Source organism: Dama dama, chromosome 33, assembly GCF_033118175.1.
Source record: "Dama dama isolate Ldn47 chromosome 33, ASM3311817v1, whole genome shotgun sequence".
NCBI classification, from domain to species: Eukaryota; Metazoa; Chordata; class Mammalia; order Artiodactyla; family Cervidae; genus Dama; species Dama dama.
In genome coordinates, this window is record NC_083713.1 from 27,240,545 (window position 1) to 27,267,078 (window position 26,534).

Sequence of the window (26,534 nt, forward strand, 5' to 3'; positions counted from 1 at the left end):
TTATTCAAAGGGCATATACTCCCCACCCAGATTCCTCTAAAGATCAGTAATTCTCATGGAAATAGAAAACCCCTGCATCAAGTCAGCCACTTAACAAGGTGCCATTTTAGACTCAAGCTCTTTAATACTATAATCCTGCCAACAATTCTAAGATAGCTAGAAAAAGTGAAAGTGGTTGCCTAATCTGAAGTGGACATTCTTAGCAAAAGACTTGGGGGAGACTGGAGGGAGAGGGGAGAGGAGGAGGGTGGATTAGAGAGGAGAACGTGATGGCTGCAAATCCAGAACTCCTTTGAACAAAGAAAGCAGCCACATTCTAAAAAGGCTAGGTTCCCATAAGTGGAAACTACCTTTGTTTCACTCTTTGGTTTACTGTCCCAAAATGCTAACAATGTTATCACCTTCAGTCTAACTTGTCCCTTAGTCACCAAACAAAGGAAAGACATGGTGGCATGAAGTAGGAAAGATTCAGGTGATAGTTTTCTGTAACCTCCTCCTCCACCACCTGATCCACCCAACAGTATACAACAGTACATAACTGGGCCAGCTCTGCCCCCTGCCTCTTCCCATGACACCTGGACACGCCTACATGGGAGGATGCTTAATGCCAGCTAGGCCTTCTCAGGAAAAGGTTTCTGAGACAAGCATGCATGGAGTATCCTAGCAGAGCACAGCTGAGGTTTCTGAACTTGAAGCAGTGCTACAGATGTGATATTATTTACTGTGATGAAAATTAAAACACTGAAGGAAATGGATTCTGTTTGCATCTGTAGAGATGATATGATATGGTTTCAATGCGCAATTATAGTTTATGTAGAATTCTGGAGACATGGGCAGCGCGTGAGGGAATATGGTTATAACAATAAGATAAAAGACTACAAGGCAAACAATAGGAAAAGGCATCCAATGTGTAAGTCCCAGTTTAATACATACAGGCTATATTGTTTTATCAGTTCTCTGTGATATATTCAAGGTTGATAGTAAAATTGTCAGCCAAGTGCTATCTACTTGAAATCTGTGCAGTTACTCTCAGTCATATATTTCATTGAACAGATGTCTTAATTGTTACTGAATATTATTAAGCACTCAATGAATATGAGGGTTTACTAATACTCAGTATGTGTGTAAGAGTTTCTTAAGAATTTCCCTTTACTTTTTCCCCCTTACTGAGTAAGGGATTTGAGAAATGACTTATAATACTGAATTCTTTCTATACCATCACAAGAAAGTGTTTGAGGCAAACTTGAGATGACCATAGAAATTTTTGACATTCCTCTCATTGACAGGTGGGGTCTATTTCACTTACCCTTGAATCTGAATTGGCCTCTGTTACTTTTTTGACGAATAAAAATTGGTCAAGAAAGCAGATATGACATTCTGGGACTTTCCAGGCTAAAGCATAATGAACCATATAGCTCATTCATTCCTGGGACTCTTGAAACACTCATTCTTGGACCCTGAGCCACCATGTAAGAAGTCCACCTTCCATGATGGAACAGTCAGAAAAGAACCTGGAGCAGGGCAGAGGAGGGGTAGCTGATTGAGCTCAGCTTTTTACCCATCTGTGCCAAAGTGCCAGGTGTGGGAGTGGGCCCTACAACTATCTTTGGCCATACAAACCTATCCAGCCACCAGCTAGCTGGAAACCAAGTAATCCCTACTGAGACCATATGAAACAGAAGAATCACCCAGCCAAGCCCTACCTGAGTTCCAGACGCATAGTTCTTAATAAAGTGATGATTGTTTCAGGCCACTATGTTTCAGGGTGGTTTGTGATGAAGCAATAGATAATCTAAACAGATGTAGTATAAAGTTCCTGTGTGGGATTCCTCTGAAGGTGGGAATTAACTTCCACACAGCTGACCCGTCCTCTGCCATCTTTCTCAGTGGAAGCAAGTCCACAGTGCCAGGATGTGGTTGACTAACCTACTGAGTCATGCGCTTAGAGAAATGAGATCAGTTATACTTGCTGAAAAGGTGATTAGAAAGAATTTGGGAGTGATGATTTCATGGCTCCATGACTAATTCCCAATCACTCAATAATAGGTCCAAAGCATTTGCAAATACAGTGGGCTTTCTATGGTTCTCACAGCCTCTAGTATGGGGAGAAGGGAAGAACAAAAAGCAGCTCTGTCTGCCATTGTGTGGTTGGAGGTGGCTTCCACTGATCCACATGATGCTCCCTGACCCACTTCATCTTAAAGAGTCTTTTACAGTTCTCATCAGCATTATACATATCCATTATCACAATGAATTTGCAAATGGCAGCAGAGGCTTTCTGTTAAGCAGGAGGGCAAATTGCAGAGTGTCATTCCAACACCAGGCAGAAGAGTCTCAGCACAAAGGAGGCCTCCTAGAAACTTAAAAGCTCTCCCACCAAAGTCTCTCAGCCTCCCTCTTCATTAAAGGCTTTGTTTTTTCTCTCTCTCTCCAGCTCTAGTTTCATTTTGTGAAAAGGTTCACTGCCTTATGTGCCATGAGCAGACAAGCTTATCGAATGAACTGTAAATCTAATCAGTTTGGCATCAGGGGTTTCATGGGAGCCATGTAAACAATAGCTGGAGTTGTGTTAAGCTTCAGTGACTCCAACTGATTCCCAGTTTGGTTCATTTGTGCAGAACAGTTGGAGATGCAAAGCCAAGCCCATTAATTTCCAGAGAGCAGTTCTAACAGAGGAACGAGCTGTCAGTCCCCAGGAGGTTTTCAATCCAAGGTCTAACTACAGGATTTTATTTATGGCATAAGCTATGTCATTGACTGACTCAATTTCTTTCCATTTCCTCAATATTCTATATTTCTAAGAAGATCCTGGCAATTCTTATAGAAACTGGAATCCTGTGGAGAAATGAGCAGAGAAGGTCTCCAAGTTCCTCTGGCCCCTCAGAATAGTGATCAAAGTGGAGTCCTGAATCCCCATCCATGAGTGTTCTTAATGTGGTGGTTACCTCTGAAAAATGGACTTAATTAGTGTCAGCAACCAATTCAGTTCTATTTCTCATCTGTATACTTTTACAGCAACACATTCGTTTTGTAATGTGCATTACACTCTCACGATTGTAAAGTTTATGTAGTTACAGGGCCAAAGTCACACCAGTTTTCAATCTGCTAAATGGCATATGCTTCGTTTCCAGATGGAAAAATGAATATTCACCACAGCTCCATCAGGAATGCCAATTTCCCATCACTCCCCAGCACTGGGCAATGCAGTTTAAGCACTGTGTTAATTTAAGACATTTTCTGCTCCTCCAAGCCTTGTATTTACATACTAGCTGAAACTGCAATGGAAATGAATGGGGGGAAATTGCCTTATCCCCATTTTTCTGTGAGAAGGAGAAAAACACTTAGGCTTGAAACAAGCAGATGTGAAAACACTTCTCACTAAACAAAATGTTTACCATGAGGTTAGAAGAGGCTCCCTGTTTAGAGGCAGTGAGCCTGGTATGTGTATTTAACAAGACGAGTGTATTTACTGTGACAGAACCTTGGAGCAGAACTTGTACAGCTTAGCTCAAGATTAACACGAGCAATACAGCATTTCTTTGCTTATTAGGCTTCTCACAGTTCATGAACTTGGATTCAAGAGTGACTCGTGTCTATTTCAGTGTAGACTTTCACACCAATATACTCTCAGCTTCAAGTTACTATACCCAGAGGTAATACAAGGCGGGCGGCAGGGGGTGGGGAATGCACAGAGCAGTGTCTCTATAGGATTTAAAAGAATTAGTTTTGTAAAACACTTCATATTAAAATAAGGAAATTTAAATTGGAATAAATTACATAACTACTATTCTGGAAGGCAACAAAAAATCTGCAATTGCTCTCAATTTGATCCCAGGCATTTGAAAAGATTCGTAACAGAAAATTCATGAAATAATATGTATGAAGATGACAGATGATTCTGTAAAAAGCTTTGCATAACCAATCAGTCTAATTTCTCTCTATAATAAAATTACAGGCTCATAAACTAGTAAAAGTGATAAGAAGTCTATGTGCATTTTCTTAAGACCACCAGAGTTGTAAAATTCACAGACTCCCACCTAAAACTAGCTTAAGCTACACAGTTAGTATTCAACAAAGTTTATGGAACTAGTTGTGACAGTAATAACTAAACTTCATGGGATGTTTGCCCTGTAGTAGGTACCATTTCCAGCAAACATTTTCATTGATTCATTCATTTAATCTTTGCAAAAACCTGTATCATTAATATCCTCAGTAATCCCATTTAATACATGAGAAAAGTCATGAGCAGCAGGGTCACATAAATCCCCCAGGTTACATAAATCAGAAGTGTTGGAGCCAGATTTTAATCCCAGGTGGGCTGGCTCCAAAGCCAGCATGCATGACCCACATACTCGACCAGTAACATGACAATTTATCAATCAAGAAAAAGTGTTATCTTCTGATTTTATTTTGGTCTGAGTTAGAGTAGGTGCTTACAGATAGAACTCAGAATGTAGTAGTGTTCAGCGGAACAGTGTCCACCTGTGATGGTATAGAGAAAGTCTCACGGGGTTCATTCTTAGAATCTATTTCATTGTATATCAGTATTTGGTAGAAAAAAGTTAGAATATATGCCGTCAATTTTTATATGATAATGACTTTAGTGAAATTAATATCAGGGAAAACAATAGAAATTCAAAGTAACTCTCAGAAAATGGGGGAAGTAGTTCTATAAGAACCATTCAGTTTAGATGTGCCAGATGTGCCAAGATGTTTATCAATCACAGTGCCAAATCATCTACTCCCCACTGTGCTCCTTGAATTACCAGCTCCCATGCCCAGCACAGATGACTAGACGTGGGTGAGCACCTGATCCAGGGTGTCGGGTCACCCTTGGGTCACAGTGAGTCCACAGGCTGGAGTGAAAAGATGAGCTGGGCTTATCAGATTCCCACTCCTGGGAATTTGCTTTGGCATACAGAATGACCCAGTGGCAACAGTCACTCAAGGTGAAAAGTTGTGATGTAGGGAAAGAAAGGACTGCTGTGGCCATGTCATCAGCAAGTCAAAGCTACTTGCACATGGAAGCAGACTCAGTGAGCACGGCAAGGCAGTCAGTTTAGAGGGGAGGAGGAGGCAGAAATAAAAGGGAGAGAGGACGTATACATGGATGAACACGAGAAGCAAACAAGATAGTGGCTGTGCTTTGGGCTGCTGTACTTGCTGGTGGCTCTCAGGCTCCACTGTGGTCTGCAGGCACTTGGACACACCCCATGGACTTACATAACTCAAGATAGTCTTTGTTCCTTGCAAACAGAAAAACCTAATCTGAAAAGCATATGGGTGAAAAGTAGTTTGCTTTTAGAGAAAATCCTTCTACTTTAAACTAGGTTATGGAAGTACTGATAAGAAAAATTATGCATAATTAAGTATAATTTACCTCTGTGAAACCATTGTTTAAAAATCCAATGATTAGGTCTAAATGAAAAGGAATGTATTATATAAATTGTGATTTTTAAAGAGGTAGGTTTAAAAAAACCTTTTTGCTTTATTTTAATCAAATTTTTCTTAGTATACATGGTCATTTTAGCACCCTTTAAGAAAAGAAAGAGATACAGAGATCCTAGAAAGTGTTCCAAGAATAATTAAGATTATTAAAGTATGACTTACAAGAGAAGTAACAAGAAATTGGGGATGTTTGGCTTAGAGAAAAGAAAGCTAAGAGTGACTTTTTATTGTTTTAAGGAATGTGGAAGGTTTTCAGTCAGGTATGTCTTATAGAAACAGAAATGACCTTCAGTCAGAGCTTTTCTAATGAACACAAGAGAAGAGTCTGTTGGCCAGTTACAGAAGAAGGCCAAAGACTATCTAGTCCTAGAGATGTTCAATAAGAAATTTAGAAAATACCTGGAAGTCATGGATGGTTGACAAATAGAGCTCAGTAGCATCTTTGAATCTGAGCTGCCAACAGAAACACATAATGTCTATCCATGAGTACCATGGGAAGCTGTGAGTCAGACAAGAAGGAAGAAATAGAAAGAGTACAAAAGAAAAATAGAGGAAGAAGAAGAAATAAATATGAATGCACATCTGAGGAAGTGGTCAAGTTAGCATTCACCTATCAGATACTTCCGAAGGTCACTCTGGCCTCTGTTATTTTGTACAATATAGAGTTTAATAGGGTTGTCATCATCAAATGCCATGCTTGTTTAGAAGTGACCCAAGTTGAGCATGACAAATAGAATAGCCAAGAGTTTCAGGCACTCACACTGAATGCAGTATTCCTCCCCCACTCTCCATAAGAGCTCCTTGGGGACAGCTCAAACACCACAAGGGACAGGCCAAGACTGATTCACCAACTCACTTCAGGAACCCATCTGAGAGTGGCCCCCACCAGGGTGGGAATGCCTTGGCCAGAAGAATGTCAATTATGGTGCCACCTTGCCCTGACTGTGCTACATATATCCCTATTCTTGGAGCTTGGAAGAAAATGGGAGATATGGTCCCTATTTCTAAGAAACTGTGCCATTGAAGAGAGACTTGAAGGCAGCCTTGTCTCCAGGCTGGAGTACAGAGGGCTACATCCTAACCTCAAATCCGTGTGTGTCGCATGAGAAACCTTGAGCACACCACTGGTCTCAGTTCTGCCATTGCCACTCCTACAAAGCAGATTCGACTGGCTTTCCTCTGACTGACATGACACCCTCCATAAGACACATAACAGATATATCTGACCGAGTTGCTGTATTTGTTAAAGTTGGGTTTAGGGGCTTCCCTGGTGGTCCAGTGTTTAGGAATGCGCCTGCCAATGCAGGAGACGTGAGTTCAACTCCTAGTCCCATAAGGTCGCACATGCTATAGAGCAACTAAGCCAGTGGAGTACAATTGCTGGGCCCTCATGCCCTAGAGCCCACGAGCCACAGCTCCTGAGCCCGTTTGCCTAATGCCTGTACTCTGCAACAACAGAAACCACCGTGATGAGAATCCCTGCAACAATGAAGAGTAACCCCTTCTTGCCACAACTAGAGAAAAGCCTGCACAGCAACAAAGACCCAACACAGCCGAAAAAAAAAAAGTTGGGCTTAAAATAGAAAAGGATGAGAGAGGAACTATGTGGTATTCACTACTCAGAATTCTTGGTGTACGGACCACTATGGAGGCCATGACGTTTTTATGCAAAAATATACCTTGGGCAGCATGTAAAATTCAATCTTCTCATGTGTGTGGGGCAAAACTGAGGCCCATAAAGGATTAGGGGCAGCACAGGATGGGATCAGGAGTCCCCCAAATCTCACCAAGTATTTTTCCCAGCAGACCAGATCAGTGACATATTCTTCTTTCAAAAACAACCCAACACACTAGAATTCAGCGGGTCGTGTGGTAGAACACAACCATGGAGGTTCTATTTGCCCAGAAATCCTAAAGTGGTAGAGGCTGAGGAGGTTCTGTGACTCTGTCCTGATATCATGTTCCGCTGGGGCTGGGTCCTGTCTACTTTCAACAGGACATGGTGACCACCAGTCACTGCCACCCAGGATCCACACAAGGGCTTGCAGTCTTCTTGGTTTCATACTACTTCTAATCCCGAGGTTTAGATTAGAAAAACACCGAGTGAAAGCAACCCTCCTATTCACAGAAGAGACTCTACCCTGGGATATATCAGTTCCTCCTAAAGTCAGTCAATTCAAATCAACTTACTCCAATACACCTTGAATCATACTTGTTCCTGGCATGAGTGTGAAGCCAGTTTAATTTTTCACAACTGAATGAAGTTATGCTAAATAAAAACAATGTTTTTAAAAAGTTAAAACATGAGTCATTATTAAACAAAGACACTTAGACAATAGAAATGTAAGAAACAGAAAGTGACATTTTCCACCCTGTCCAATACCACTCCCCTGAGACAATCATTGTTAACAGTTTGGTTTACATCCTCCCTTTTAAACATGTAGGAACATGTTTATAAATATTTGTCTTTCAAACTTTGACTAACTTAAGAAGCTCCTTATTAAAGATCATAGGTCAAATCCCTCTAATTAATGTATTAAGCCTACTGTGGGATACTAAAGACAAACAAAATAATGTAATATGGAAGAGGGCAACCTGCCTTGCTGTGACAAGCTTCATAAGGATACCCCAAACATGAAAATAAGTCACATCTGATAATTTAACAATAGGACTCCAGATCTTATGAGAATTAAGAATAAGAACTGTGGAACTGAAATTATTTTCTAATACTATTCTGCTGAATTGCAGATAGGTTTCCACAGAAGAAAGCTCTATTTTATACTAAATGGTATCTTCTTTAACACTCATTGGGAATCTACTTGGCACAGTCTCTCTGATGTTCTATATCCTCTGCTGATTTCTTTTGGTGAAAAGAGTATCTATGGCTAGGGTGACTTCCTAAGTGGCGAGAATGGTAAAGAAGAACCCACCTGCCAATGCAGGAGATGTAAGAGACGTGGACTCAATCCCTGGGTCGGGAAGATCCCCTGGAGGAGGGCAACCCACTCCAGGATTCTTGCCTGGAGAATCCCATGGACAGAGGAGCCTGGCAGGCTACAGTTCATGGGGTTGCAAAGAGTCAGACATGACTGAGTGACTGAGGACACAACAATAAACATTATGGGAATCATCACCAACTTACCCTCAAATGCTTCAGAAAAAAAAATAATACGTATACAAAAATGGAGAGAGAGATTTCGAGAGAGAGAAGCAATGATAAAGCAAATGGGCAAAATTTTAGCACGCATGGCTAGGGTGATGTTACCCTGATATGTGGAGAGGTGGTTATAACTTGGCCTGATTTGAAGAAACATTCTCTCCAGTCTGACTGTAAGGCAAGTCCAAGCCCAAATACCTGAGGGTTGTGCCCATACACGCTGTGATTGAGGCAACATAACCTCAGGTACTGTTTATCTGAAGGGCTCCCAAGCCGCCGAGCTCCTGGCAGCTGCTCAAGAAGGAACGTCTGTACTTGGGAAGGACTAGTAGCTCCTGTTAAACTCGGGACCTGTAACTAGGTCTCAGACAAGCAATTAGCTTTCATTCAGTCCCTTGTAACTGAATAGGACACAAGGGCATGAGACCCAGGGAGTGTGTATTTAGCAGAAGCACTAGATGAGGCTCTGTGCACTGTGGTTTAAGATACCAATGAGTCCTTTCTAGGCAGAAGGAGATGGGTACAGCTTAAGTGACTGTCAGTGCCTGCCAAGGCTGAGCAATCTGTGTGATTACCCTTCATTTTTCCTCTCAATTGGACACAACTCTGACCTCTAATCTAAATTTCACCACGATGGTCTCTGTGGCCTTGCAGTGCTGTTCACTGCCTGACTTTGTTCATCTGCAGAAGAGGGTTCTTAGTGCCCATCTCCAAAGGAGGACAGCTGATTCAAGCCCAAGATGGGTGTTGAAAATATGGATCAATGGTCACAGAATCTTATTGCCGCAATCACAAAAGATTGCCCAATGCCTTCTGTCATCCTGGATTAAAAAAAAAAAAAATCAAATACAACTTGAAATACGTTCAGGCAATATTTCTCAAATTGAGATTCACAAGTTCTGAAAGAATTTTTTGATTTGGGGTTTTTCCTAAGATTATGATCTAAGAAAAATAATATAAGAATGTTCTGCACCATTGGGATGACCACCTTATAACCAAATACTGTCTAGAGTTCAACATCTGCATTTGTGCCTCCAAGAGACCCAGTACTAAATAGAGCTATATACAACACTGTACACACATTGTATACAAGGCAATGTACTAAACTGATTGGACAACCAATATAAGGATCAATGGATGGAATCCCAAGTGTAAAAACTAAAAAGAACATTTTTGTCAAGTTCTCCCTAAAATTTCATTGGCATTTTTCATTAGGAATGTGTTAGTAATCAAAGCTTAACTGAGAAGACTGACTTATTAATCATATTGTGTCTTTAGTGGTAGAAATCTAGAACATGTTTCTCCTTGTATTCAAATCCTCCTTTCTGTATGTCAAAAAGAAATAGATTTTTTTGCTAAATATAGGTCTAGAATATTTCGATTCTCTTGTATTATATATTTTGTGTATGTCTTATTGTGAATGGGATCTGTTTTTTATTACATTTTCCATTAATTGCCTGCATACAGAAGAGTATTGATCTGCATAATTATTTATAGCTGATCCCCCTAAATGTTTATTAGTTCTGATAACTGAGTAATCCTAAATCATTTCACCCAAATGCCCTGAATGGCAGATATCATTTTAACTGATGTTATTAACTGAAATTTTTAAAAATCTCTTATTCTATCATGACTTTCATTTGATTCCTTAATATTGTATTTGTTGTAATATACAATTTGGAGACACAATTTTATTATAAGATTTATTTTCTAGGATGACATGTCCTTCATATTTCCCAGTATGTTCATTCCAATTTGACAAACATAGGTTTTCAGTTGCTTCCCTTGCTTTTTACAGTCTTCTGAATTATTTATTTTGGCCATGTCATGCAGCTTACAGGATCTTAGTTCCCTGACCAGGGCTGAACCTGAGCCATAGAAGTGAAGTGCTGAGTCCTAACCACTGGCCCACCTGGGAACTTCTAAGATAATCTTCTAATTTTTAAATTAGAATTATTTCATCTCCTTTTAAATATGTAAGTCTCATAAGATATTTTATTGTAAACCAGCAATGTAACAGGTTCTAAATATTTATGCTACACTTTCTTTAGTCAGATGCCTTATATTAAATTTACTGATAACATTGAATAGTAACACATTGTTTCAGATTTCCAAACAGTGACAGGTCAGAAGCAAAAATCTGGTTGCTATTGGCTGCCCCTGTGCCATGTCAAACTTTGGTTTCAAGCAGCAGAATTTGGCATTTTCGTTCTGTTCACTCACTGCCTTGGCCCAAGGAAATGACTTGGATGAGTGCCCTTCTTTTTTATTCAGAGATGCCATAGATTAATTGTAAAGACTTCCTTTCATCTACATAACAGAATGGGCTCAGATAGCCTTTTAAGCCATTATCTGCAGTTTGGAACTTTGTGCTGGAAAATCAGCAGTTATACAAAAGGGGTCTGTTAGAAACACTGAACAATGAGAGTTTGACATTTTTCTCCTTCTGCCTCCAGAAAAGAACCAAAGCAACTATTTGATTACATTTATGTATTTCATAAAAGAATGTGGGGATATATTCATATGCCAGCAAACCTCATGGAAATGACAAAACTGTGCAGCTTGTTTAAGGGCTTATTAATACCTCAGTCCCACTGAGCTGGTGGAAAGAGAACAGCAGCAAATTATTCCATGTGCTCTACTAAGCACCCAAACTGTGTGCTTTCTTAAATGTAAGAAAAACAAGAAGCCATGCAGAATCCAGGATGAACTCAGCCTTCCATTGTAAGGGAGAACAGTGAGGGAGGGGGAGAATAGTAAACAGTGTGCAACACACTTAGGTTTTGGCTGAAATAAAGCAATGTGTACAAATAACTTTAAACAGAAATTAAACCAAAAAAAATTTCTTTTGCCCTTCTTTGTAAGTACTCCTTGGTTACATCAGTTGTTTTTCCTCTCTTGACTTCATTGATTTTGTGTGAGCCTGCATGCGTGCACATTCTTTGAATATAAATTGCTTTAATTAAAAACCACCTGAGCCAGAGAGCTCAGCTTAACAGGGTGAAGATTTAGCAGAAGGGCTTTCACATCCCAGTTGCCCTTCCAAAAGAGCTGAGATTTTCCAGGACAATCTCTTTGAACCTAACATGAAAACACATTAGAGCTCTTTTTGGAACAAAGAAATATACATAGGAAATAAAGACATTGTTTTTATCAAATTCTCTTCTTTTACTCTGACGTAAGCTGGCTAAGAAATAAAGTGTCTCCTTCCCGAGAGGAAAGTGGATCGAGTCTGTTTTCTCCATATCTAATCCTGCTCCCCGTGATGGGTATTATAAAAATGCAGAATCAAGCTTTCCCATCTTCTCTTCCCTGGAATTTCATCCCAGTCTTCCTTCATTTATCCAGCACAGGCTCTGAGCCCACAGCTATTGAGCCAGTGTGAATCATGGGCTGGCTAACCAGGGCTGGGTCTGAGCTCCTTTATCTGGACCCTTCTGACACATTATTTATCATATTTGTGTAAGCTAGTTCAGCCTCATTCTGGGACAAGGAAGAGTTTTTGGCTGTCAGAGACTGGACTGCTCAGAACACAGAAGAGAACAACAAACCCATCCTTCCTCCACTGCATCGTGCCCCAAAGACTGCCAGGCTAAGACCAATTCAGGGTAAACTCATCATTCCATCTATACCATGTCCTCTGACATACATGGTATGTTTGTGGTGGCCTTCAAGCTTGCTGCTGCATAAAGCCAAGAGGTCAACTTCTGGCTCTTTCAGAGCTCACCCACGGCCCCCAAACAATCCCTCTCCACCCACAGACCCAACTGTAGATTTGCAGAGACGAGGTCCTTTCTGCATTTCATTGCCTCTGAAGTCTTTCCAGTACCTCCTTTCCGGGGTCTCTCTAGCTTCTGCTCCCTTTGGATTCTCTACTTGCAAACCAGTTCTTGTTCTCCTTCTACCTACGTGGACATGATCCCACCCCACCTTCAGTTTTGGATAAAAACTCCAGTCCGTTTATATCCAGTACCAGCCTGAGGTCTTGGAATCCAGTTCAAAGACTTAAGTCCCATCTGCAAGATGCCTAATAAAGACACATTTCAGGACATGGGATACACAGAATGTCCAGACTGTGCTCACTGTCTCTCAGAGTTTGTTGTCATCATAATATCAAAAGGAACTGAAGTCTAGTCATGCTATTCAATAGTCTGGTATCTGAGAGCATCTAGTATCTAAGGTATCTAAGGAACATCCAAACCAAGTGCTGACAAAAATCACATGGTTCACTTCATATGAAACTAGCCAAGAACTTCAGAGATATAAAAACAAAAGGATGTGTAATTAACTGCCACTTTGAAACTTTTTAGAGTTTAAAATATTTTTTCTACGCTTATTTAGCACCTATTGGTGATGGACAGGGAGGCCTGGTGTGCTGCAATTCATGAGGTTGCAAAGAGTCAGACATGACTGAGCGACTGAACTGAACTGATATATGGCAGGTGGCAGACTAAGTGGCAGATAACAAATTTGAATGAAGACATAGTTGGTTAGCCCAGGAGCTTTACAATGTCTCAGGGGAAATGAGATGCATCAGCAAATAGCAGTGATGCTATAACAAGTGTGAGCCCTGAGGACAGTGGGGACCTAAGGCAGAGCTTAAGAGACCCTAAGTGGAGGGGTTGGGTCATTCTCCATAAATTTATCAAAGGGCCTGGTTTGTCCCCAACACTAGGAATAGAGTTAAAAGACGGTCCTGGTTTTCAAGTTGCTCACTATCTACCAGGAGAGCAAGATAAATAGATGAATACAGAACAGCATAATACATGATATAATAGGGGGATTGAAGATATATAACTGACCAATCTGAACTGACTCCAGTCATAAACTATTGGCTCCATAAATGGCTATACCAGCTGATGAGGAGAGAACTTTGTCCCTAGCCCAGTCTGGATGGATGGGGGCTCCCTGAAGGAAGTGATGCCTGCTTAGACACTTGAAGGACAAGTAGAAATTAGCCAGGCAAGGTCATTTCAGACAGAGATGACAGCGCGAATGCTTGGTGGAGTGAGAGCACGCTGCATATGCAGGCGGAGGGGTGTAACTTCACCACACAGTCTCGGTGAACATCCCCGGGGGCTTATCAGAACAGGCTCTGTGAAATGAGATAGAAACCATCTAGAAGACATCAGAAGTGACATTTGAAGATAATCAGGACTGGAAACAAAACACACACACACACACACACACACACACACACGGTACTGCTGTTTATAACCAGAAGCCCAAGATACACCCTGGATAATGAAGACCAACCCTGAGCTGAGGACTAAAATGGGGGAATATTGGTAAATAAAGGGAGGCAGACCAAGGATGGAGAGTGGGAAACAAGAAAACAGGCTACCTCAGGAAAGGCCTGAAAACATTTACCAAAGGGAAAAAGAAAAAGGTAAACACCAAACCTCAAAAAGGATCCAATTATAATTGAATTCACAACTTAAGATAATAAGACTGAATGCAAACATGGAAAAATAAATGGAAAATGAGTATACCTAGTGTAACAAGTATAGCAAGCATCTGTTGCTTCTGCCAGCCCAGACCCATCCCCATCGCCTCCCAGGCCATGCAGTTCACATGGACCTGATTGCCTGGCCTGCCCTTAGCCACAGGTGTGGGAATATGACCCAAGCCTGTCCATGGTAGCCCATCCCTTGGGCCCCAAGGATGGGTTCTTTGGTGAGCATGTGATCTAGAGCACATGATCTCAGCATGGCAGAGACTGCCTGGCTGGGTCTCTGCCAGCACTTTCCTGGTGGAGTTCAATGGAAGGAGCTCTTCCTCACTGGAAGTTGAAAGCAGGTTGCATGTGAACCTTGAGATGCTGAAAACCATCTTCACCAATGAGAGATGGGGTTTTAATTACATCATTTCAGACTCTGCAGCCCTGTTATTTGCACTAATTCGCGTTTTAGCTCATTTCAATGGGAGTCTGTTGCTTGCAACTGAAAAGTTTCCGATTAACTAAAAAAAATTTTCAGTTGCTAAAATAATAATCTTCAGTGACAGGCATTCTGGACAGTTCCTAAGAACATCCCTAAATGGCTAGATCCTGCATATACTGAACTCTCCCAAATGGCAATACTGAAAGTGAGAGCCAGAGAGAGCATTCACAGAAAGCCCTCAGTTCTGGTTTATTATAGAATTTCTGGAACCAAAAATTTATACAAAATTTACTCAAAAATTTCTGAGTCAGAAACATGACCTAATTTTTTTTTTTTTTCCCCAGTTCAGGATGGCAGAGTAGAAGGATGTACACTCATCTCCTGTGAGAGCACCAAAATTGCAACTAGCTGTTGAACGACCATCAACAGAACACTGGAACCCACCAAAAACAGGTACCACACATCCAAAGACAAAGAAGCTTCAGAGAGACATTAGGAGGGGCACAATCATGATAAAATCAAATCCCATACCCTCAGGTGGGTGACCTACAAACTGGAGAAGAGTAATACAAATACAGAAACACGGCCAATTGATGCCTTCACTCCACAAACACTTATTGAGCAGGTCCAGGGCCAGCACTGTGCTGGGTGCTGGGAGGAAACAGCATCCACACATAGAGAGAAGCACAATCTAGAGAGACAGACATGTGAACACGAGCAGTCAGAGCCGTCATTTAGGGAAAACAAAGTGCTGTGGGAGCTCAAAGGAAGAAGCAGACAGCTTCCTTCCCTCCAAAGTAAGGACAACCCTTCCATTTCAGTGGAGAATAGATCACAGACATGCTCAACTACCACATTCACTTGAAGCGTGTTAGTTATGGCTCAGGCTTTGAGATGCTTCCACACTCAAGTGGAAGAAGGGGAAGCTGTACTTGTCAAGTTCCCACCCTGCGCCGGGCATGGTTACGCCTCTGTGTTAACTCAGGTGACAAGGTGCTCTGTGACATGATGGAAGTACCAAGGCCTTGACATGCTCTGAGAGCCTCAAGAAGACAGTTCAACATCTAACCAGTCTGACAGTCCTGGTGATTTAAATACTACTGACTCAGTCAAAATGTAAGGAGGGTCAGGGGCAAAGAAGCCAGTAATCAAGGCAATTATAATTTTTAATGCAAAAAAAAATCCAGGATAAACAAAATATCCACATTTTAAATAAAGATGAGATCAGACCCTGCACTTGAGTGACTCAGCCTCACTCACCTCCCTCTAACTCCAGCCTTGCTCCAGAGATGGGGGTTCTGTGCATCTTGTAAGCTTTGTCATCTCCTATCTGTCTTCCTGTCCCAAATGGCAAAATTGTCCTCAAAATGGGTGTGACTCATGTGCCCATATTTGGGGACAACAGGATCATGTGAAGTCAGAAACTGCACCTACACACTGGGCCTCCTATGGAGAGAGGGAGGTTCCCTCTGCACCTATGGGGGCTGGCACCAAGGGTGGAGCCCAGTCTCACTGCTGAGATACGGAGAAGCCTTGGGTGGAGGGTGAGGAGACTGTGTGTCCTGTGAGAAGACCTCGCTCACCAGGATTATTAAAAACAACACCAGGGACTTCCCTGGTGGTCCAGTGTTTGGGAATCTGCCTTGCAATGCAGGGGACATGGGTTCCATACCTGGTCAGGAAACTGGGATCCCATGTGTGTGTGTGTGTGTGTGTGTGTGAGAGAGAGAGAGAGAGAGAGAGAGAGAGAGAGAGAGAGAGAGAGTCTCTCAGTCAGGTCCAACTCTTTGCAACCTCGTGGACTGCCAGGCTCTTCTGTCCATGGAATTCTCCAGGCAAGAGTACCGGAGTGGTTTGGTGGTTCCTTCTCCAGGGGATCTTTCTGACCCAGGGATTGAACCCAGGTCTCCTGCATTGCAGGCGGAGTCTTTACCATCTGAGCCACCAGGGACTCTCACATGCCTTGGGACAAGTAAGCCCTGGGGCCACAATGAAAGATCCCTGCATGACCCAATAAAACACTAGACCCTCTTGAGCAGTGATGACCCTCTCTAGTTCCCTGATGGGATTAGCCAAAACCTCTCAGGAGTTTTGCAGACACCAGTAAGTAATGAAATTCCCTAATTCCCTTCATTTCTCCTCTCTCCTCAGTCCTTTACTCCAGCCCCATTTTCTAGGAGCCTCTGGGGCCAAGAACTCCATGAACAGAATTGTCCTCACCAGGTTCCATGCAAAGCAAAGGGAATGAGGCAGAACAGAGGATGAGATGGTTGGATGGCATCACTGACTCAATGAACATGAATTTGAGCAAACTTTGGGATATAGTGAAGCCTGGCTTGCTACAGTTCATGGGGTCACAAAGAGTCAGATGTGACTTAGCAACTGAACCACATCAATAAGCTACCAACTCAGAGGCCCCTGGAGAGAGATTGGGACCTGAGATCTAGCCAAATTCTTCTAAACCATCCATTTTTTTTAATCTACAAATTGAAGGTAATATTTGTTGCCTTGCTATATCAAAGTGTTCCTAAAGAAAAAAGGGCTACAAAAGAGAAAGTGCTTCAGATATAAGAAATTATTCTGTATATTTAGCTACAGAATTTTCCAAAAGTTATTTTTAACTTGCTTTTAATAAAACATAAGGGTGGGGAAGTTCTTGGCATTAGCTGTGATTTGTACTAAATGGGGAAGCATGACACTTGATTATCCACAATAAAATAACCAAAATAGCTGACATTTATGTGCCACACATCATAGTAGGTTTGTGTATATTATCTCATTTAAAGGTAGGATTTTTTTTTTTTTAATAATGGAGTTCAAAGAAAATTAAAGGGAATTTGTGTATCTTCTGTTTATTAGAAGAGACTCATTCATTCATTTGACAAAAACTTATGAATGGATAAATGAAGATATAGTCTCTTTATATCTACATGTTTAAGGCCTCATGGGATTTCATGTTATCTTAAAAGATTTTGGAGTCATTTATGAAAAAAACAATTTAACCAGTAGTTGGATTATACTGACATGAAAAGTTATCTCAGGCTCTGAACTCAAGAGTCAAATGTTATTTCCCCTACTGATACCTTAAAACCCCATGCAGTTTTTTACATTTTGACTTTTGACTTTTGATGGATGGTCTCCACTCTTCCTGGAAATCATCATAATGCCCTCATGTAGTTCATGCAAAGCAGTCATTCAAAAACATTTAGTTAACACCTACTGTGTTCTAAGAACCTCGTGTTGCTAGTTGCTGAATCAATGGGAATAAATATAGCCCAGCTTTCATCTATGAAGAGATCATTGTTAAATGAAGACACACACAACAACTGGGCTTCCCAGGTGGCTCAATGGTAAAGAATCTGTCTGCCAGTGCAGAAGAAGCAGGTTGGATCCCTGAGTCAGGAAGATCCCCTGGATAAGGAAATGGCAACCCACTCCAGTATTCTTGTCTGGGAAATCCCATGGACAGAGGAGCCTGGTGGGCTACAGTCCATGGGGTGGCAAAAGAGTCAGACACATCTTAGCAACTAAACACCACCACCACAAACAATTACAGTTCCTTCTGATATGTGGCAACAGAGAGGAACACACAAAATGGGCATGAAGGATCCAAACCACAGATTCTGTATTCTTCACATTCTAGGGAAAAAAGAGTACAAAACTCACTTTGGAACAACAAATGATGTTTTCAGATGATCAAGAGAAAGATCTACAACCAAGTGAGAAAAAAACTGAAGTTGGCGCTCGGAAACCTCATCAGGAAGTGTGGATTAACACACTCTTGAGAGATGTCCCTCTCACCCCAGCATGCAAGGCTCTTGGAGTCAGATGGTGAGATCAATCACTGAAGCATCGGATTTCGGAGCCAGCTGGGAAGGACTGGCTGGACTCCAGCTATATGGAATGACCTGGGAGGGGCAGCCCTCTGGATAGGCATCCTGCACTGTTTGCTTAAAGCCCTTACAACATGTGCTGTGGGCAGCAGCTGACCCATCTAGGACATCCCCGCCCCCATGCCTTTCCCAGGTGTTCTGGTAAAAACTGGGGAAAGAAGAAGGGAGAGAGAAATAGAGCACAGAGGGAACTCTCAAATGAGTTAGAAAAATGAACTCTCTAGCTCACTAAGCCACAGAGCATCCATTTAAAACACTAAGGCAACAACCAGGGAGCTGCAAGTCCTCCCCAGTTAGCTCTTTATTTTGGCCTTGGCTCCATGAAATAAATAACTGACACCCAAACAATTCAAGTCACTTGGAAATAGCCCCTTTCCTATTCTTGCCAATAATTGTAATTATTTTCCCACACATGATTTGAGAACTGTTGACCGTCCATGCCTTATCCAATGGACATTCTGCCTAATTGTAAAAATCTTGTTGCTAGAACAGGTGGATATCCAGATGTAAGAAATCCGAGGCCCAGACCAATCAGCTGAATTGTCCCACAGGAAGTTGGTGGTAGAAGACCTAGAAGACCACGGCCTAGTGCTGGACTCCTCACCCAGGGCTTTTGTCAAAAGGTACAAAATACTGAAGGAGAAAGAATGAGAGAGTTTAATTTGTGAAAGGTTTTCTATATATTAACAGGTTTCATGTACCTTTTTTTTTTTTTCTTGGCAAGGCTGGGGTCATCCGCTCAGTCTCTGACTGCGCCTCAGATTTTTTGCTTCTGGGAGAACAGCCTTAAGGCTCAGCCTGAGAACCTTCATACACTCCCTGGCCTCCTCACCTCCATTACAGAAGGTTTGCCTGGAAGCTGCCCAGGCCAAATCCTCCCCAGGGAAGGGAGAGGATCCCACCCGAAGAGCTCAGGGATCTCCCACCACTTCCAGTGCGCATGTGCACCCCGGTTCTGGCAGAGACCATCGCTGGAATTTAGCAAGAGGCCCGCAGAATAATTACTATTGCTGTGGGGCTGACAGCTGTTAAGGGCTCATTAGGGAGTGTCAGTTTCCCACAGGCAACTGCATTTCTGAGAAAAGGATCTGAACTTAGGGGGAGAAAAAAACAACCCACAAACCGAGCAGCTCCTTCTATTTCAAGAGAACAAGCTGTTGAACCTGAAGTGGCAAGAGAGTCCGCCAACCCCTTGATCTCCCACTTCTGGCACGTTCCAGCCACTCTGGGCTAAGATGTGGGTCTGGACTATAAAATAAGCACTTCCCCTGCCCGCCTCCAACACACATGCTGAGAACATGGTGAACTGCCTTAGGAATTCTTCACAGTCAAGGAGGAAGTCAGGGAGACTTGGGTTTGAAAGATGTGGCCAGCCATTTATGGCACATGCTGGGAGATCCTTTTATCACCTTGTATTTGGGAATGTTAGCAAGTACATGTACAGTGACTGGCATTTTGAAAGAAATGAAGGAGGCACGAGATGCAACCCCTGCCCTAGAGGAGCATACAATCTGGAATGAGGGCTAACCCCTTGGATTCAAAGACCAAAACAAGACTCAGTAGTACACATAATTCAGAGATGGTATCCCATGGCACTCAGAGAGCTTAGGAAGCAGAGAGATCACCGGAGGATGAAGAGTCGTCCTAAGTCTCCCTTTCTTCAGGCCCTCTGTAGATGCTGTCCTCCCAGGAGTCTATCCCAACCCTCTTGCTCAGTCTGACTCTTCAGGTTCAGTGGTTCCTAAGAACCCAGTTTAGGACTCTCTCAGGTGCTACGGACACGTACACTACTTGAATGAGTATTAAGAGAGTGGGTCTCATAGAGAACATATTTGTGGCTGTCAAGGGGGATGTGGGGAAAGCAGAAAGACAGAGTGGGAGTTTGGGGCTAACAGATGCAAACTATTATATACAGAGTGGATAACAATGAGGTCCTACTGTACAATACAGAGAACTATACTCAATATGTGATAAACCATAATGGAAAAGAGTATATACATATGTGTGTGTGTGTGTGTGTGTGTGTACAGAGGATGAGATGGTTAGATGGCATCACCGACTCAATGGACATGAGTTTGGGTAAACTCCGGGAGCTGCTGATGGACAGCGAGGCCTGGCATGCTGTGGTTCATGGGGTCGCAAAGAGTCAGACACGACTGAGCGACTGAACTGATGTGTGTACATATATATGAAGAATCTATATGTATCACCGAATCACTGTGTTGTACAACAGAAATTAACACAATAATGTAAATCAACTATAATTTTAAAAAGTTAAAAAACAAAACAAAACACTGGATCTCCATCCTGGCAGCACATCAGAATCACTTGGGGACCTTTAGAAATGACCTTTGCCCAAGTTCCATCCCAGGTGAGGTGCCCAACATCAGATTCCAACGTGCAGCCAGCTGGAGAACCACTGGTTTAAGCAACAGAGGGTAATTTGCAGGCTCATGGAAGAAACCACAGGAAAGGCCCGGAGGAGCTGCCCGTAGGCACAGCTGGAACCAGGACACTGAACACAGATTTCTGCTCCCCTGCTCACTTTCCCACCTGTCTGCTGCATCTTCTCAGGGCACTGCCTCTGCGAGGTGGGACTTATCGTCAGTAGAATCTCCGACTCATGCTTTAGCAAATAGAGAGGATAGGGCTTCCTTTCCTTGGGTCTATATTGAATCCCCAAACTTCAATTTTTAAAAAAGGCAAAACTCTTGATTGGCTCATGTGCTACCCTTTGACCTGTGTTGAGATATTATCATTGGTCTAGCTTGGTTCATGTTCACGTGGCTCCCTCTGAGGAGGAGTTCTGGGGAGACTAAAATAAAGCCTTGCTGTTCAAAGTGTGGTCTGTGGACCAGCCATGTAGCCATCACCCATGAGCTTGTTACTCATGCAAATTCTCAGGCCCCATCTCAGACCTGCTGACTTGGAACCTGCCTTCTAGCAAGATCCCCAGGTGACTTGTATGCACGTTAAAGCTTGAGAAGGACTTCTCTATGCCCTGCTATCAGTTTCTCAGGTTAGTGAGAATATAGGTATTCCTTTCTCTTGGTTTGATATGTCAAAGCCTCAGAAAAAAGATGTCATCATTTCCCCTCTGCCGCTCCTGCCAGCAACACCTGGTCTTACCCGGTTGGTAAGAAAATCAATCAAGCTCCTGGCGCTATGTCTCTTTCTCCTTAAAAGCCGGCTCTGATCAGCAGACTGGGATCTGTGGTTTTGTTGCAGTAGCTGATATGGAAGAGGATGTGGCACTCTGGGCCAAATAGGATCCAGCAGCTGGCGCTTATCAGTCCCACCCCACGACACACACAGATGTGTCCACGCTGACCTTCCTGGGCAAGGACATGTGGGAACTCAGAGCTTCCCATGGGAATGGATGACAGAGCAAGGAAGCGAGAAGGTTGATGTAGGTGTGATGGCATCCTGCCCATCGCTTCTGAGTGCAAAGCCCCGGCTTCATCTCGGCCAGTCAGCAAGGGGGGTTTGCCTCTGAAACCCCGAAGCCCGTAGGAAGCACAAACAAACAGTTCAGGCATTTGGTCACTCTGTTTGCTCAGTGACGCGTTAAGCCCCCCTGGAGGACACCATTCTCATGTTCAGTGCACTCCAGAGGCCTCAAGCCCACCTTCTGTTACTTGAAGGTCAGCCAGATTTCCCCCCTTACCTTTCCCTCCCCCTATCCATTTCCTTTCCCGCTCCAAGAGGAAAGGGTAAAAATTAGTGGGCATTCAGTAAATATTAGTTGAAGAAATAAATAGATGAATAAATAAACAAATGAACGTTTTCATATTTTTTGAGCAAAGGGAGTTGACCTTGGCTTTCATCTGCGTTGACGGATAAATAGCTTTACTTCTGGGAAACTACATAGAATGACCATATAAAAAAATCATCACTTCATTTTTGTTAATATCTTTCCTATATCTCCACCCTCCACAAACAAGAAATCCTCTATATATTTGTATTCTAGAGCCCTGGATTTTTATTCTCCTTACAGGAAAAGCCTACCTTTGGTCTCAATGGTTTCTTACGAGCAATGCCCCTAAAGGATGAAGATAATTTCCCCACAATTATTTGAGTACTTTTATCCCAAGCAGAAATATATTTCTATCCACTTATTCCAGAGGGCACTTAGCACTAAGAGCTGGCCTAACTACTTCATCTTATAGAGGAGACAACTGAACTTCAGGGAGGGACTGGATATGTCCAAGACCCCACAGCTATTCATAGTAAGAGGCAAATTGGGAGTCTCCTGAGTTCTGATCTAGTTTTTTCTTTAATTCCACAGTGCAGCCTATTGACTGCCCTAGTATTTGCCCTTAAGTCAGGGGCAATGGTGTGGCCACTTTCCTCTGACAAGAAGCAGCCTGTGAAAGGGCACCCCATGTGTTCAGTCCAGCAGCTCCACTTCTAATGGGGGCTGGGGGAGGATGGACCACGCAGAATTCCAGTGGCCAGTTCCACATCAGCCCCAAAGTTACTGATCTGATGTTCCAAAAGCTCTTTTTTTTTCTCTCTCTCTCTCTCCCTTACCCAGCCTAAGCAGCAATGGAGAGAATTTTGCTCAAACTTTCCAAGATAACTTCCCTTTGGGCTGACACCAAGCATGTGTAGCTTCAGGCCAAAGGAATATTGGGAAGTTTATGAGCCACTAAAAATAGACAGTTGCAACAGAAACTCCCTCCGACTTCTGCCATTTTCCCTGGTGGCTGCACAAATACAGAGGCAGACTCTAACCATGAGAGGTAGAAAAAAGCATCCCTATAGCACCAAGCTCTGGTATAATCTGAGTGAAAATAAGTTTTAGAAAGAACAGTGCCATTTCAGGAATGAGAAATAACATACCTGGAGAATAGAGGACCCACTGGGTCATCATCTGGTGCTGAACCTGTCCTCCCATAGCCAAGGAAGGAATGGCAAGACAAACCCACAGCCAGAGGGGCAAACCTAGCATAGGTCACAGCTCGTTTGCAGGCTCTCATTTCTTTGGGGGATGAAAGCCAAGTTTAATCATAATATGGGTTCAAGAACATTTCAGAAGATCTCCAATAGCACAATTGGCTTCTCTGAAGTACATTGGGGCTGGTCATATGCACTGTCTTTTGCTTTCTGCCTGGTCTAGGTCTGTACCTGGCTATTTTAAAGGTTCTGTTTCATTTTAGTCACTTTATAGAGTCTGGAAAATAGCCAAGTTAAGTATGGTCTTTAGGTCCCAGTGTACCTGGTTTCCTGCCAGCCACATACCAGGAGTCCCTGAAATACACTCCAGTAAGATGAGAGCTATAATTTGGTGACTTAGGTTAACCCAGTGTCCGCGAGGCCTGCGCAGCACTCCACGCAGCATTAGGATGAAAATAGAGAATCCCACCAAAAAATGAGGATCCACTCAAGTGCTTCAGAGAAACCAGTTGTGTGTTTGCTTGGTCCTAAAGCAAATACTTTCATGGCCCTTGAAAGCAAATACTTTCAAGGCTGTATAGGTGTGAAACATCTGAAATTACTCAAAGTGAGGAAAAAAGAATAACAGAAACAGAAGAAGAGAAAGTGTCTCTTTTCAATCCACTTCGTCCAGAAGCTAACTGGGGCCCTCATGTACTTCTCCACATTCTGGTTCTCCTCCAGAGGAATACTATAAAGTTGTACATGTTCCAAGCATCACCTGGACATTCCTTGTACCTGAACTCTGCTTGGATCCTCTGCACTGACCACTGACCCAATGTAAGATGGCTGTCTTCTTTCTATTTTTAAAAACTCCCAGAGGAGAAGCAGCAGAACCTTCTTTCACTGGTCATTTTAGTATTTTAACAGCTCTTTAGAGAAAATCAAATCATCCTTATTTCTAACCTAAACCCCTCACGCTGCAATTTAAATCCATTTCTTCTTGTTTGGCCTTGGTAAATATAGGAAACACCTGGAACCCCTCCTGTGTTTACTGCACAACTGTCTCAAGTTTCCCATTTTATTCTTTTTTTGCCTTCTTAGCCACCTCTTCTGAGTCCTCTTCAAATTCTTTATCCCCCTTTTTTATTATGGAAGAGAGGTGGTTATAATAATATGTAGTCCCCATGTAGGAAAGATATATATGTGTGTGTGTGTGTGTGTGTGTGTAAGTATATATAATTATGCAATGTAAATAATATTATATATGTATATATAATGCAAATAATATTATATAATACAATTATATACATTAGCTTATTTGAACCTTTAAACCACCATTCTGTGTGATGAATGAAGCACTATTATTGTTTCTGTTTTGCAGGTTAAAAACTCCGGGAGTTGAAGTGAATTGCTCAGGGTCACAAATCTAGTTAAGCAGCTGGACATGGAGCCAGCAGACCTGTTTCCTAATGACCAGGGCAGGACTCTTTCATGATACCCTCTCATCTGTGTTTCGTGGTAAATCCTGCATCAAGTAGGACTATGTAGACCAGGCCCCTGTCAAGACCCAAGACCCACTGTTCCTCTGCACTCTGTTCACACTTGACTCAGAGCAGGTCAAACACTCTGGTTCCAATTGTTTTTTATTCCTGAAGAGTGAAGACCCAGTCCTACTCACTTTGTGTCCTTGCACCTTACTGAATAGCTTGGTGGCTATAGGTGCTCAACAAGTGTTAAGTAGAATGAATGAATAATGAATGATTTAAATAGAGTGAATAGATGAATGACAAAAGCATCACAGGAAGGCACAGAGGAGGGTGTTTATGCAATCAACTCTACTACCACAAGCAGGCTTAATAAAATAAAAGGTACAATTACACAACTACTTTAGAGCATTAAACGAAGCTTCTGACTTGATACTTTTCATGAAATAGGCTTTACTAGGCAGGGCACGTTACCCAATATTTTACCATTCAAATCACAAGCAGGTATTGTCATGGCTATAAAATATTAAAATGTATACAATACTAATGTTAAATATTAAATCAATTGTTTCAAGTAACTTCAAATACTGGAAATTGTTTTCAATTGTTAATGGATTAGTCATATTCTCCATGGTCAAATGACTTCTACTTTCTTTTCAAGAACATTTCCAAATAGTAAATGCCTAATCTATCACTAAGTACATGGCAAATATTTATTGTCCACATTGACAGGTCATATTTTTATTCCTGACTTCCCCTAGAAAGCTATATAGGATAATTCAGCTTAACATGTATGGAGCCTTGCCAATACTTTTCTTCCCATTAAAGATTACAGTATATTAGAAAGCCCAACCTCTGTTTAGAGAGTGACCTGGCTTTTAACTTCTTCATGACTTGGAAGAAGTTAAAGTTTAGATAATTAAAACTAAGTATCAGAGCTAGGGTTTACATCTAAAAGCATCATTTTAACCTAAGCACTTCATATATTTGGAAATTTATGTTCCCAATGACATACTGTAAAAATGGTCTTATTCTCTGCCTAGGGAAAATTTGCATTCAGTTGTCTAGTCATGCAGGGTTAGCAAATCAGGAGTTAGCAATGCATCCATAACAGTGTCTTCTCACAACTAATGAAAGTCTTAAAGACCAAGTACTTATAATATTTGAATTCTCTTCCTATTTTTATCCACTGTGAAAACTGAAGAGGAAGAGTGGTATTTGATGTTTTTGCTAAAGTACCATTATAGGATTAAAAGAAAAAAGGCAAAGGCTGAGTAATTGTTTATCTAATTATTTATGGCTTCTTATCTAAGATCAAATTTTTTTAGGTTCTCCTAAGGGAGAAGGGAAGTGGTTGTTTCCTGTACACAAAACTTGCTTTGTCACAATCAACAATTTGGAGACCATAATAAGCAGTGTAGGACCTGATGGTTTCTTCATTAGAAAGTGCTCCTGAAAGACTCTGAACTGAGCTCTTTGATCTTGACAAGCCCGAAGTTCCCTTACTGGCACCCATCATAATGCTCAACACTGCACAAAGGGAAGAAATTGCTGGCATTTGCAAATTCTTACCACCTGGAGATCCCCTTTGACTATGTTCGATGTGAAGAAAAGAGGATAGAACATTTCCTACAAATCAAAGACTAGACTTTAACCTAAAATGTCATAGGCTGGACTACAATTTGGTACCAAAGACATCTTAGCAAACTGGAGAGAGAGCACCATAATTTTTTTTTAAATTAATTAATTTATTTTAATTGGAGGCTAATTACTTTACAACATTGTAGTG

At 41.9% G+C, this 26,534-nt stretch overlaps 1 long non-coding RNA gene across 1 annotated transcript in view; it reads left to right on the forward strand.

Annotated features, from left to right (window-relative positions):
* The window catches only part of LOC133051081 (uncharacterized), a 33,420-nt gene extending 8,166 nt beyond the window's left edge, over positions 1 to 25,254 (forward strand). The window contains exons 2-5 of the long non-coding RNA XR_009691772.1: positions 14,832 to 14,940; positions 18,131 to 18,318; positions 18,873 to 19,003; positions 24,643 to 25,254. This is a non-coding gene — a long non-coding RNA (uncharacterized LOC133051081). The remainder of the gene's footprint in view (positions 1 to 14,831; positions 14,941 to 18,130; positions 18,319 to 18,872; positions 19,004 to 24,642) is intronic.
* Positions 25,255 to 26,534: the final 1,280 nt, after the last annotated feature.